At 43.7% G+C, this 9,286-nt stretch overlaps 1 long non-coding RNA gene across 1 annotated transcript; it reads right to left on the bottom strand.

Annotated features, from left to right (window-relative positions):
- Positions 1–2,231: 2,231 nt before the first annotated feature.
- Positions 2,232–6,255, bottom strand: LOC129680704 (uncharacterized). The gene is made up of 3 exons (XR_008720724.1): positions 6,045–6,255; positions 4,365–4,518; positions 2,232–3,184 (listed from the first exon to the last, which is right to left on the bottom strand). It is a non-coding gene; the product is annotated as an uncharacterized LOC129680704 (long non-coding RNA).
- Positions 6,256–9,286: the final 3,031 nt, after the last annotated feature.

Raw genomic sequence — 9,286 nt, 5'->3', positions numbered from 1 at the left:
AGAAAACAGAGACAAAAACTACTGTATGTCAGATGAGACCATACTGTCTTTGTCTGGAGATCTCAGAATAACTAACTGATAAACTGCTGATAGAATTGAAAAGGGGAGACTGGCATGTGTCGTGTTGGTTAAGATCACTGAAGACACGGGCTAGGTTCGCCAGTCCACATCAGGCTGCTTACAACTGGCCTCATCTAAAGCTGGGGAGATCTGGTGCCTTCTTCTCCTTCTGCAGGACCTGCGCACATGTGCTGCACATGCCAACAGGCAGGCGCACGCACGTGTACATACAGTTAAGAAACGTACTTACTCTTCATGTTCATGGGTATTTTGCCTGCACCATGTACAGCACCGTGTATGTGCAGAGTCCAGGGAAGCCGGAAGAGGGCCCTGGATCCTCTGGGGCAGAAGTCACAGATACCTGTGATGTTTGTGAGGCAGATGCTGAGAATCAAATCCAGGTTCCCTGCAAGAGCAGCCATCACTTCAACCCCAAAAAAGGAAGGAAGAAAGAAAGAAAGAAAGAAAGAAAGAAAGAAAGAAAGAAAGAAAGAGAAAAAAGGAAAGAGAGAGAGAGGAAGGAAGGAAGGAAGGAAGGAAGGAAGGAAGGAAGGAAGGAAGGAAGGAAGGAAGGAAGGAGGGAGGGAGGGAGGGAGGGAGGGAGGGAAGAAGGGGGGGAAGGAGGGAAGAAGGAAGGAAGGAAGAATGAAGGAGGAAGGAATAAAGGAGAAAGGAAGGCAAACCACTGGGAAGGCTACATTGTGGTCTAGATCTGGACTGGCCCCTCAGCCACTTGTGTGAATGCATATTCACCAGCCTGGGACGCTATAGGGCGGTGGAACCTTTGATGGGTATGGTCTGGTGAGAGGTCTTTAGGTCACCGGACGTATATCCTTGAACGTATACTAGAATTCTAGGCCCTCCTCCTCATTTATAAGGAGGCCTCTGCTAGGTACTCCTGCCATAGCTGGTACCACCACAGACCCAAAGGAACAAGGATAGAAACTCTTGAAAATATGAACCAACTGCTCACTGAGAGTTAACCATGCCATTAACAATGTGATGAAGGAAAGAATTCTTCTTTAACTTTTATTATGCTTTATTCACTTTGTATCCCCCATAAACCCCTCCCTCCTCCCCTCCTAATCCCACTTTCCCTCCCCCTTCTTCACGCATGCCCCTCCCCAAGTCCACTGATAGGGGAGGTCCTCCTCTCCTTCCTTCTGAACCTAGTCTATCAGATCTCATCAGGAGTGGCTGCATTGTTATCTTCTGTGGCCTGGTAAGGCTGCTCCCCCCTCGGGGGGAAGTGATCAAAGAGCAGGCCAATCAGTTCATGTCAGAGACAGTCCCTGTTCCCATTACTATGGAACCTACTTGGACACTGAACTGCCATGGGCTACATCTGTGCAGGGTTTCTAGGTTATCTCCATGCCTGGTACTTGGTTGGAGTATGAGTCTCTGGAAAGACCCCTGTGTTCAAATTTTCTGGTTCTGTTGCTCTCCTTGTGGAGCTCCTGTCCTCTCTAGATCTTACTATCAAAGCAGATGCTGAGGCTTATGGCCAACTCTTGGGCAGAGTGCATGGAATCTTATGAAAGAAGTGGGAAATAGTAAGGAAAGAATTCTTAATCACAGTTGCAGAAATGGGTGTATATTGTGGTGGGGAGGCCAAGGCAGAACAGATCAGCTCCAGTTATGGTGGCCAGGAAGCAGACTAAAGAACAGTGCTGTCAGGCTCTTGCCTTTTCCTTTCTTCTCTTTGCTATGCCCAGGTCCCCATCCCATGAGATAGTGCCCATCTCATTCAGGATGGCTCTTTCTTCCCCTCATTCATGTGGTGGTAATGACCTCACTGGAATACCAGATACGTGCCTCCACCCTCCAAAGATTCTAAATCCCACCCAAGGGATAACAAACATTAACCGCCACAAACAATTTCTTCCTGTAAGTTGCTTTAGCTCATGTATTTGTCACAGTAGCAAAATCCTGACTGGAAGAGGCTGTTTGCATAATTAATTTACCAAAGCTCTTTCTCTCCATAAAACCAATAAAAATAACATAGACCATATAATAGACCCCATTTCTTAAGCAAGAAATGTTAACACACAAAGGAATAAATACAATAAGCAATGTGAGAGAGCCACATGAAAAAAGTTTTAAGTGGGTAGAACATGAATGAAAGGCAGGAGAATGGAAAGACACATCATCTTTTTATTTCATTAAGAATACAGCATTGTGAACACTAACAATGTCAAAAATACATTAACAATTTAACACAATCCCAACAAAATAATCATGTAACTCTACTACAGAGAGCAACGTGGCTTTGATCTTACATTGTTAATTCTTGAAACAATTGCAAACTTTCTGAAATTTAGAAGTTAAGGTTAATAACTTCTCCTTAAACCACTGAAAAGAGCGGGAAGCAGTAAGACCAGTCACCCTTGAATGGTCTAATATACTCTGTGTGTTCTCATGATGCTCATGATACTATAAAGAAAGATACTGAAATTGAGACGCAGTTGCTGGTATTGATCCGGAATGAAATAAACTTAAGTAGAGCTGGGTCGTAATGTGGATGAGACTATACGATAGCAGCAACTCACACGGGGTCGGCTATCAACACAAGCTTGCCCAGAAACAACTGCTATCACCCTAGAGAATGCTTCTGCAAGGCCATGTCAAATGGCTGCTCAACCCTGGGCTTGTTATCTCCCCACAAGTTTCCTATGCCTTCTTGTGTTCAAGGAATATGATTTTCAATAATTCACACCATCTCCATTTGGGCTCTGAAAGCTTCCCTGTGTCTCCTTTGGATATGCCATGGTTTCCCTGGTACATTTCATAGTTCATAATGTGTCCTCTTTTTTTAATTTCTAGATACCACTATCTTTAGAGTTCCGCCATGTTACTACACAGGGGTTGGTAAAGGTTGGTGGTACCGTTGACATAGAAGAGATGATATTTTAGATGGTCACCACCAAATGGTGTGAGGACATTCTATTCAGGACCATCAGCTGGGGCTGGAGAGGTGGCTCAGAGGTTAATAGTGCTTTCTGCTTTTCCAGGGGACCCAGATTCAGTTCCCAGCATCCACATCAGGCAGTATCACCTGTAACTGCAGCTTTGGGGAACTGACGCCCTCTTCTGGCTTCTGCAGGCTCTGCATTAACATACAAACCTACACACAAGAAACACACATTCATAATTAAAGAAGAGTCACTAGTTGTCCCCAAAATATCCTGTAAGGTAAAGATTGCCATGTTTAAAACATGCATGTTTATGCTGTGTTTAGTCATCATGCCCTGTCAGTCTCCTTTGCTATGACTCCACTCCTTTGATGGCCTTGACTTTGATAGCCTTAGTCTCTCAAAGATTACTGATTGCTTTTCGGTTTGTTTGATAATTCCTTACAATTATATTTGGATTATGAATTTTTCACATGATTATTTCAGATATAATGTTCCCTCATAGCATCTTTTTTATTTTATATTAATTTATTTGTATGTGTGTGAGAGAGAGAGAGAGAACAAGAAAGAGTGTGTGTGTATGAGCATGTGTTCAACTATTTACATGTGAAAGACAGAGCACAACTACTAGAGTTGGTTCTCTCCTTCCAACGTATGAATTCCAGAGATCAAACTTGGGTCCTAAGCTTGGTGACAAGTGCCTTTACCTTCTGAGCCATTTAGCTGCCCTCCTCCTTATTGCATCTTGCTGGGTGGTACATTATTTTAACTTGCCCCAGTGTTGACGATACTACACTGCCTCAACTAATGTGCCGTTCCCAGGCTTCCCATGGTAGGTGCTCTCTGCCTGTTTGTAATGAACATGTATTTAAAGGGTAGGTGTTTGAAACCACATAAATATTCCATTCCTCATCAAACATTAGTTTATTCATGAATTCATTTGAATACATAGTAACTCATACACTCCTCTTTTATCCTAATTTGTAATATGTAACAATCATTTTAATCTAGTTTCCAGTTTGACCTTTGGTCTCCCCCTCAAGCTGGTTTTCACATTGTTTGCAAAGGCCTTTATCATTATCTGAATCCTTTCTTGTTTCTTAGCAACAAGCCCAGCTCCATCACTTCTCCAAAAGTCCTTTCGTGGAAATGTATGGAGAGTATCTTCCAGTGACACTTATTATAGACTGCAGACATGTGTCATGGCATGACAACAGGATTTGCATGTAATTATGGCAGAGAGGACGTTTTTGAGATGGGCATTTACTTTGGATCATCCAGGTGTGCTCTGTACTCGGGGTAACCATGAGAATCTTAGGTTAAAGAAGGAGGCTGGAGAGTTAGAGGCAGAAAGAAAAATGAGGATGGAAGCCAGGGTCATACTGATGGTACCTCAAGGATGAGAAGTCACCCTTGTGGCTTCTGGAAGCTGGGCCAGGAAAAAGCAAGGCTTCTCCAGAACCTTAGAATGACTGCTGTCTTCTGGCTTGCCAACACTTTGACTTTCAGTCAGGCGGGACTTATTCTGGATTTCTAACCTCTACACCTGTAAATGATAAGAGCTGTTTGAAGCCACTAAATGTGCAGTAACTTGACTTACCAACAACAAGAAATTAGCACAGATTGTGTGTGTAGAGGCCAAGAATGGGTGCAAGATGATCTCACTGCTATGGGTGTCATCGCCCTGCACCTTCTCAGGGAACAAGGCCGAATATGCTCACCACACCACACACACACAGGCACACACATGCACACACACGTGCATGCGCACTCATGCACACACACACGCACACACATAAACATACACACATATGCACACACACGTACGTACAGCCATTCACGGAATCTATCCTCATGTTCTTCCTTTTGATGTCTATAATTCTCCCAGAGTTCTGAGTAAAAATGAATTTATCTGACCAACCTTCATGCATTTAACCAGCTTTCCTTTTGTTTGCTCTTGTCTGCATGGACACACTTGTCTAGCCTTGAGGATCTAATTCCCCCATCCCAGGATGACATCCTCATCTGTTTAAAAATGAGACAACCCAGTTCTACGTCTAGTCTTTGGGTCAATCAATCAAGAAGTATCCAAAGAAATAAAGAAGGGTTTTGAACAAAATGTAAATGAAATGAGGAAAATTCAGATTTAAATGTACATATTATAAAAGACTAAAGACCTAGAATAACTAACCTAAGTTCTAGCTTATAAAAGTATAAGAAAAAATAACAAGCTTAACCCTAAACAACAGGAAGAAAGATAATAAAAACTAGGACAGAAATCAATAAAATAGATCAAGAAAATTATAAAAATCCACAAAAACAAAAGCTAGTTCTTTAAAAACAATCAATAATAGGAATACATTAGAGCCTAGTAAATCAAGGAAAAAAGGGTGAGAACTCACAAATTACCAACACCAGAAACAAAAGAGGGTTCATTGCTACTGATTCCTTGAACATCCAATGTATGATAATATAAAAAAAGGTTAAAACAATAACCAAAAATCTCCATGCCCATGAGTTAATACTTACCTAAAATTGGTAAAATTCATATAAATAAAAACATATATCCTCATATACGCATGTATGTATATGAAAAAGAATTCAATTTCTCAAAAAGAAAAAAAGAAACACACTCAGTGGGTTCAACTGGCACATTCTCTCAGCACTTAGGGGAGAGCAGTGCCAGCCCTGTGATCTTCCCCAGAAATAAAACAGACTAGAAGGTCCTTCATCTGGCTTTGTAGCCAACACTGCACCTAAATACCAAAGCAGGACAAATATGCTTTAAGAAAAGAACATGTTAGACCAATGTCAATATCTTTATGAACATGGATGCAGAAAGCAGCAAGAAACCACCAACTCAAATCCAGTGACTCATAAAAAGAACCATAGGCCACAACCAAATAATCCAAACATGTAGGGCTAATTCAGCACTTGAAGGTCGGTGTAACCTACTGCTCAAATAGACAGGACAAGAACATTTACAGCAGGCCAGTGAAGGCAAAACTCATCTTATAGAAGTCAACAGACATTTGGGATTTGAAAATGGAAGAGCGAAAGTCTCTTAGCAACCTTGGGATCCCTGCAGGGTTCTCCACGTGGAAGGAATGTCAGCATTAGCCTGAATGCTGAGAAACTGGAATTCGATCTTCCTAAGACTTCCATCACGGCAAAGCCAGCATTTCTTCCTCAGCATTCTCACTCAGCATTGATCCAGAAGTCATGGCTGCTCTGATAAGAAAAAGACAGAGGAATAAAATGTGTATACACCATAAAGGAAGAAGTTAAAGTGCTACCCTTCCCAGCAGCACGATTTGCGGTGGAGAAAACCTCACATTATTTACTTTAAAGAGAGATAGAGAAACCAAAATAAAACCCTGAAACTAGGAAACAAATATAGTGAAGTCACAGGACACAGCCTAATTGCAAAGGTCAGTTGTCTGGCTGTATATCAGCAATGATACTGAGATCGGAATCCACAGAACTGTGGGGCTCAGCAGTGTCTTTGGGTCTTCCAGTCTTGATACTCTGTGGGAGAGCCTGACTTTCACATATAGTCCAAGGTCTGGACTCCTCTGCACCCCTGAAGTCAGGTGATGTGGCTTGCTGTACTGGGCAAAGAAAATGAACTTGCCTGAACCCACATCCCCCATGAAGGATCCCCTCACTTTCCTCATCACCCCCAGGAATTCAGGAGGAGGGTGGACGCAAAGTAACCCAAGCCTGGGTCAAAGACTAGAAGAGGTGGAGAGGGACCTTCAGGGTGAAACTCAGCAGACGCTGGCAAGGCTGAGTGGAGGTCTCTGCTCCATTCTCGAGTTTCCTTTGTTCTCAGTCTACTCCGAATACTTTGGTATTTCAGGAATACATTGAGAACAGCCCCCAACTTAGAACTTCAAATTCCATCTATGCTTTGATGATTTGTACTCTGAACTTTTGCTATAAATTCCTCTCCTAAACTACCATCAACTTCTAGATATTCCGTAAGAGCAATCTGTACTCCTGCCTCCCACCTCTCTGCCTGGTGGCTAGAACCATTGCAGTAGCCTGCCCACTGGCCCATCTGTGTCCACCTCACCTCCCTCTCAGGCTGTTCCCATCTCAGAATCCAGACAAGGCCTGCAAGACTATAAGAACACTGCCTTCCTCTTCCCAGATCACCACATTTCTTATTTCACTCAGAACAGAGTGCTAGCAATGGCATACAAAGCCCCTCAGCCTCTCTCTCCAACTTCTATCACTGCTCTGACCTCATTCATCATGATATAAGTCGAAGTTAGTTGCCCACTAAATACCATCAAAAGAACGCTTGGAGAAGGGGATCATCTAGTCCTGACACTTTGGCTGGTATGATTAATGATTAACGTTGGTTGTTAACTTGACAGTCTCCAGAATCACTGTGAAACCAAAACTCTTGTTATGCCTGTGGAGAGTGTCTAGATTAGGTTAATTGAAGTGGGAAGGCTCATGCCAAATACAGGAACACCATTCCATGGCCTAGGGTTCTGGCCTGAATGAAAAGGAGAAACAGAGTTGAGTCGTAACATTCTCTCCCTGTTTTCTGAGTGTGGATATGTGACTGGCCCCTTCCCGTCCCTGCCTCCATGAATTCCCTGGTGGGCTGGCCGTACCCACCAACACGCACCTTTCTGCTGGGTATTTTGATAAAGCAATGAGACAAGTAATGGATACATCTGGTCAGGCCTGGCTGGAAGAATGTGCTTTGCTTGAATTGGATAGCGTGTGAGGGTTTCCTCAGCTCCACCTAGAGGAGAGCTCTGTTCCCCCAATTGCCCACACATGGGAACACACACACATGTGCAAACGCACACACACACACACACACACAGCTTCATGCACAGGACAGACCTCACCTGCTTACTCTGTCTCCATAACACCATGCTTTCATCTTTGCTGAGGGTGACCCATGGCACCATGGTTAAGCTCCAGCTCCGTCACGTGACTCTAGATGTGCCACACTCTTTAAGCTTTGAGATGAGCGGTGGGTACTTTTTTATGCCTCAGTGTCTTCCTGGGTTTGACCTTGGATAAATTACGTGTGCTCCATCTTGAAAGGACGTAGCTCAGTTCCTGAGAATGGTGCAGGTGAGTGGCTCTACCACATACATGTGTTAGACCAGAGGTGGGGTCTCCTAGTCATGCCGGCACTGCAGGTCACAGGATGCATTGCAGTGAGCTGTCTCCCCAAGCTTCTCAAACATAAGATGCACATGAGTCAAACACAGACTCTGAGGAGCAGATCTGGACGGAGCCTGAGACCATTTGCTGCCAGCTCTGTTTATCTGTTTGTTAGCAGCCTCCCAGAGAGAAGCAGAAGATGGATAGATGTTACTGCAGTGTTACTAAAGTGCCCCCAAGGAGGGGGGGGCTGAAACAGCAGGAAATGTGGGGGAGGGGACAGGCCTGGCCGCTCTCAAGACAGTCTTAGGGGCTCAGTGAGTAAAGTGCTTTTGACTCAAGCGTGATGACCTGAGTTTGAATCCCCAGCACCCACAAAAAAGCTAGGCATAACAACACATACCCACAATCCCATTAATGGGGAAGCTGAGACAGGTGGATTTGTTGAGCTCACTGGTCAGCCAGCCTAGCCGACTTGGCAAGTTCCTGTGAGAGACCTTACCTCAAAAATGAAGAATGGATACAGAAATTGCGGTACATCTACACAATGGAATGTTACTCAGCAATAAAAAACAAGGAAATCATGAAATTTGCAGGTAAATGGTGGGAATTGGAAAAGATCATTCTGAGTGACATATCCCAGAAGCAGAAACACACACATGGTATATATTCACTTATATAGACATATAACATAGGATAAACCTACTAAAATCTGTACACCTAAAGAAACTAATCAAGAGGGAGGACTCTGGCTATAATGCTCAATCCCATCCCAACAGGCAAAGAGGATGGACATCAGAAGAAGAAGAAAACAGGAAACAAGTTAGGAACCTGCCACAGAGGGCCTCTGAAAGGCTCTGCCCTGCAGACTATCAAAGCAGATGCTGAGACTTATGACCAACCTTTGGGCAGAGTGCATGGAATCTTATGAAAGATGTGGGAAATAGTAAGATCTGGAGAGGACAGGAGCTCCACAAGGAGAGCAACAGAACCAAAAAATCTGAGCACAGGAGTCTTTCCAGAGACTCATACTCCAACCAAGTACCAGGCATGGAGATAACCTAGAACCCCTGCACAGATGCAGCCCATGGCAGTTCAGTGTCCAAGTTGGTTCCATAGTAATGGGAAGAGGAACTGTCTCTGACATGAACTGATTGGCCTGCTCTTTGATCACT

This window comes from Psammomys obesus, unplaced genomic scaffold, assembly GCF_907164565.1.
Source record: "Psammomys obesus unplaced genomic scaffold, mPsaObe1.curated_primary_1811, whole genome shotgun sequence".
Classification (NCBI taxonomy): domain Eukaryota; kingdom Metazoa; phylum Chordata; class Mammalia; order Rodentia; family Muridae; genus Psammomys; species Psammomys obesus.
The sequence above is the reverse complement of the archived record's forward strand: the minus strand, read 5'-3'. Positions and strand labels throughout refer to the sequence as shown.